Here is a 6,309-nt window from a genome sequence, read left to right on the forward strand (position 1 = left end):
GTCAATAAATGTAGTGACAAAGGGGAGCAGCTCACCTGTCCTCTATGTAGATAGTATTACCACCACGTGTGCTTGTATTGCGATCCATCTTCAAATAAGACATTTTCAAAATATAAGATCCATCGTTTATTGATTCATTGAAAACATGGTGATACAGTGCACTGGACAAAACCAACACATTAAAAACACGGTAATGTGAAGACGATGGCTGGCATGTATATTACTTGGGGCAAGGAACTTATTAGTGACTGACTCGACTCCAGCGGTAAAATAAAAAATAAAAAATACTTTAAGAACATTACCACATTTGAGACGCATTTGATTTAGTTTAAAAAATTAAATCAATCTTTCCTGTATCCCGAAAAATGCATTCGCTACGGGTCTCGGAAAATTGCACAATTTTCTTAAGCAAATTTTGGATTTTTTTTTTCACCACTTAGACATGTTTAGTGTCTATGAACCCGTAATGACCTGGAGAATTATAATGGCAGGTCAATTTTAGCATTTAGTGAATCTAGCAAAAAAAGCCAAAGAAAAAACAAGTTTGAGATCGCACTTTTTTTTGTAATTTCACACTTGGAATTTTCTTCTCATTTTCTAGTACACGACGTGGTAAAACCAGTGTCGTTCAAAAGTACAACTCGTTCCCGCAAAAAATAAGCCCCACATGGCTATATTGACAGTAAAATAAAAAAGTTATGGCTTTGGGAAAGAGGGGAGTGAAAAACGAAAACGCAAAAAAGCTCAGGGGGTTAATAATGCACGCAAGTCTAGTCGTAATGTGGCCGGAAGTATGCTTATAGCATACTTGCGGCTACATGACTGCCCAGTCTCGTTGCCGGAACCGGAGCATCCTGACAGGGCAAGCTGTAAAAATTGACAAGTCTGCAGTCACAGAGCCCGCCAAACCTAGACAACACCTTTATGCAGAGAGATGTTGCAGTGTGTAATGTCACAGCTTGTTGATGGGTGTGAAGTTCCTCTCTAGACGCTTGTATGACCTATTCTACTTATGACAGTTTCTCATGTAGTGCTCCATGTTTTCATGATTTAGATAATGGGTCCTGCATGACCCACATGAAACCGTTCATTCTCCCACAATGTCTGAGTGCTGATGATTCTGCAGAAAGGAGCAAATTTGCAACAGGGTAAAAGTTCAAAAAGACACAGAACAGGTTGGTGAAAAGACAGATACAAGGAATCACATTTACGGTATTCAAGTAAGAATCTCAATATGTACCTATAAAGGAGAGAACAGGCGTCAGCTCAAAGTGTAACATCTTGTGATTGAACGGAATGGAGATAATTACCTGTTACCAAAGTTTAATGTGGAATTGTTACTATGAGATGACTTACAGGAGGGAGGTTATTGCTACAGAGAGACCACAGAATACCGAGTAATTGATCAAGAAAAAAGGCATTACAATCTTATTAGTGAATAGTTGGAGGATGATTACTGATACCCATAGAACATGAATTCCAACGACACATGGAATGCATTACAAAACCGCTGCATGAGACATTATTTCTGCTAAGGCTAAGTCAACTTTCGTGGAAAAGGCCAAGCTTGGAAAAGATAAGGATATGCAAGAGCACATAAGTGCTACGATGGAAGAAATTGCACAATAAAGACGAATGGGTGAGGATATAAGACAGCCACAATGATGTGCAGTTTGCCTGAACAGTTTACAGTGCACTCATTAATGTACCATAAACAAGAGCTTACACAGATCTGACATAAGGCTACTAAATGAATGTCAGAGAATAAGGGAACGTGTGCAGGACTCCGCAGACAGTGGAATTGCATCACATGACCCAGGCTGCAGCTGTCGCTGACATCATGTCAAATTACAGAATCCCTGGCATCACCCGGGCGTGACGTGTGGTGAAGCTCCATCCACCGCCCGGTCAATCAGGAAGGGTGCACTTCATAGTTCTGCAATGACATGCACGGGGGTTTTCCGCAGACCTCCAGCTGTCATGACAACCCATCGACACCCTGCGATCACAAGACTAGGGCACCAATAGGTGTGTCTTGTGACACGTTTCCGCCAGGGCACGAGTTAAAAGCCGCTGTCAGAGATGGACAGCTGTATTTAACAGCAGTGGGTGGATTGCGATTCCACCAGCAGCTGTTAGCTGCACATGACAGATGCGGACTCGGCGCTGAAGCCTGCATCAAAAGGAGGAAGACGACCCTTACCTATACGTTAAAGATTGTGACGGGGTTATTGTATTTGATTCCACATTTTGGGAAGTCAATAAATTGGAACGCACTGCAAAGCTAGAAATGAAATCAATGCATGGCAACCTAGTATATCGGATACTTGCACAGATCGCTAACCCAAGAAGCAAGCATATTAAAATTCAGTTCTATTTTCTCAGAGATCTTCAAGAACAATGGCTTCTAGAGTTACCGTACTGCCCATCAGCTGCGCGCTTGCAGTGTGTGACGCAGGCAGCAGATGGCTGTTAGGCTATGTGCACACGTAAGAGGTGCAGAAATTTCTGCACAAAATCCGCATCTCCTGGCAGAATCCGCAGCCGCGGGGTTGCCGCGGTTTTTATGCGGAATCGCTGCAGATTTTTTACATGGAGGGGTGCAGAAACGCTGACATGCACTTCTTTGAAATCTGCACTGATTTTTCTGCACCATCTATTTTTTTCCCATAGAATAACATTATACTGTACATCACAGTGTGGATCTGCAGCGTTTCTGCACGGAAAAATCCTCTGCGGATCCGCAGACTTAGAGCTCTTGGTTTTGTGCAGCTCCTCTGTGGAGGCTACTGTATGACCCGTTTTGTCTGTGACAGTTTCTCCTGTAGTCCTCCATATTATGACAAATAAATTGTGTTCACACGTGCATCACAGCAGTGTTTTAGGTGAAAAGTTGTGGTGATGGGGGGTTTCAAAATATTTACCTAGCATATCCAGCACTTTTAAATTCCCTCAGAGCCTCCGGAAGGAGATTAGCTGCTATGATATTTTTAGAACTTTTATGTCAATTGTCTCTTGAGACGAAGAGGACATGAACTCTCTAGCGCCACCTATTGGAAGTAGTAATCCTAAAAGTCAATATCGCCCCTTTAACGAGTCCTGCACTAGGACTCAGGATAAAAGGCAAATCTGAATCTCAATTTCCAGACACAGGTGTTTCAAGGTATTGCCCTCGCCAATGCAAAGTCAGAGATCTGATTCGGCTGGATGACAGGCCAAGACTGGGATCTAAGGGGTAAGGTTTCTCATTGTGTAGAGTGATATGCCAGGACTAGCACGCCAGTATGAGAAGACAAACGCCTTGCACGTTACTCTGGGAAATTAAATATGCAAATTGTCTCTTCAGAGAGGAAGAGGACTTGAACTCTAGTGCCACCTACTGGAAGTAGCAATCAGATCTCATACTTTGCACTGATGAGGGGGCAATACTCAAAACACAGTGTCGGCAAACAGATTCTGATTTGGCTTTTAGCCTGGCTACTTTCACACTAGTGTCGGCATAGGCCCGTCGCAGTGCGTCAGGCCGACATACCGACGCATCCTGTGACTACGCTGCACAACAGTGGCAGCGGATGCATTACTACAACGCATCCGCTGCCCCATTGTGAGTTGCGGGGAGGAGGGGGCGGAGTTCCGGCCGCACATGCGCAGTCGGAAATGGTGGACAACGCACCAAAAAACGTTACAAGCAACGTTTTTTGGTGCAGACGGTCCGCCACAACACGACGCAACCGTCGCACGATGGTTGCGACGTGTGGCAATGCGTCGCTAATACAAGCCTATGGGGAAAAAAAACGCATCCTGCAAACAACTTTGCAGGATGCATTTTTTCTGCAAACCGACGCATTGCGACGTGCGTCGTACGACGCTAGTGTGAAAGTAGCCTAAGTCTTATTGCAAGACTCTTTAAAGAGTCGCTATTGACTACTTACAATAGGTGGCGCTAGAGTTCAAGTCCTCTTCCTCTCTGTAGACACAATTTGCATATTTAATTTCCCAGAGCAGCATGCAAGGCGTTTAAGTCTCCTCATACTGGCATGCAAGACCTGGCATGTCACTCTCCACAAGGGGAATACCTACCCATTAAAAGTTTTGGTCAGATGTTTCTATGGTACTGAAGTAAAACTTAAGTAAAGCTTTCCCTTGTAAGACTTTGATAAATGTATTAAGTTTATGCAAAGACTTTAAAAAAATAAAGGTGAACACTGTAAATATTAAGACATCTGTAATTTGCTTTGACATACTGGAAACATTAAAATTTTGGGTCCATGTGGAGGAACCTCCCAAGTTATCCCTAAAGTAGAGAATCTGTGGTCAATTCTCAAAAAAGCGAGTGAACAAACAAAAACACAAATTAGGATAAACTCCCAAGCACTGATCAGGCACCAATGAAACGCCAGCAGTCTGGATATGGCCCAAAAGCGGATATCCGACATATCACTGCTAACCGCAATATCTTCAAATAAAGGGCAACACTGTAAACATTGGGTTTTTGCATAAACTTAAATCTATTAGGCAGTATGAGTTTAAAAACTTATTAAATGTTTATAATTGTTCTTGAATAACCACAGAAATATCTGACAAAGATCTTCCTCTTGTGTCCCCCCATTTCCTTGTAGATTGTAAGCTTGCGAGCAGGGACCTCACCCCTAATGTCACTGTTTAAATTGTCTTAACTTGTATTGAATTTATTGTCTGTACATGTCCCCGCTTAATTGTAAAGTGCTGCGGAATATGTTGGCGCTATATAAATAAAAATTATTATTCCTCCCTTTATAATAGTGGACTGGATGATTTCATGGCAGGTGATGGGAAAGAAGTGGCTCTAAGTAGAGGAATAAGATTTCTCTGATATACTACGTTTCTTATATTTGCCTGTATTGATTTTTGAAAGGTTTATTAACACAACAATGCCCATTTACACAGTACTCACAGTGCTTGTTGAAATGTTGGTAGACTTCTTGCATCCTTTAACGGGAACCTGACATGACACATGCTGCTCGATCCACAGACAGCACCTATAAAGGAGTGCCGGCATGATTTCTGGCAAGCATGCTGGACTCGAAAAAACACTTTCGGAGGAAAACATACTATTAAAAGCCACAAGAAACCAAGCTGCCCTGGAGCCTTGTAGGATAATGTTTTTCCCTCCGTGCATGTATGCGGAGAGACCTGTCAAACATTGGACGCAGGCAGAAACCGCCAGGGATCAATCTTTCCAAATAGTCACTATAATGCTCGATCCTTCGTGGATTTTTCTTTGGAAAGTCTACAGTGGTTCACACATGAATGAAAAAATACAGGTGGGATATACGCTGTCTGTGGATCGGACAGCATAGATCAGCTGTAAGGTTCCCTTTAAATAAAAAAAAAAAACTAGGAAAATATGAATAAATATAAAAGCTGGATATAAAACACTGAATGCTCACAAATGATAACAGTCATTCTAGGATGGACTTACAAATTAATTACCATATATACTCGAGTATAAGCCAACCAGAGTATAAGCCGACCCCCTAATTTTGCCACAAAAAACTGGGAAAACTTAATGACTCGAGTATAAGCCTAGGGTGGAAAATGCAGCAGCTACCGGTAAATGTCAAAAGTAAAAATAGATACCAATAAAAGTAAAATTAATTGAGACATCAGTAGGTTAAGTGTTTTTGAATATCCATATTGAATCAGGAGCCCCATATAATGCTCCATAAAGTTTATGATGGGCCCCATAAGATGCTCCATATTAAAATATGCCCCATATAATCCTGCATATAGGTTAATAAAGGCCCCATAAGATGCTCCAGACACATTTGCCCAATATAATGCTTCACAAATGCGGATTATGGCCCCATAAGATGCTCCATAAAGACACTTGCCCCATATACCGTAATGCTCCACAAATGTTAATTATGGCCCCATAAGATGCTTCATACAGACACTTGCCCCATATAGTGCTGCACAAACGTTATGGCCCCATAGATGCTCCATGCAGACACTTGCCCCATACAGTGCTGCACAAACGTTATGGTCCCATAAGATGCTCCATACAGACAATTGCCCCATTTGCTGTTGCTGCGATAAAAAAAAAAAATCATACTCCCCTCTCCGTCGCTCAGGCCCCCGGCACTTTCAATATTCACCTGACTTCGTTCTGGCGCCACTCCATCTTCAGCGTCTTCTGCACTGACGGTCAGGCAGAGGGCGCGCACTAACCACGTCACCGCGCCCTCTGACCTGAGCGTCACTGCTGAAGACGGAGCGGCGCCCGGAACGAGGAGCAGGTGAAGATCGCGCAGCGCTGCGCTCCCCATT

The sequence above is a fragment of the Ranitomeya imitator genome, chromosome 6 (assembly GCF_032444005.1).
Source record: "Ranitomeya imitator isolate aRanImi1 chromosome 6, aRanImi1.pri, whole genome shotgun sequence".
In the NCBI taxonomy this organism is placed as follows: Eukaryota; Metazoa; Chordata; class Amphibia; order Anura; family Dendrobatidae; genus Ranitomeya; species Ranitomeya imitator.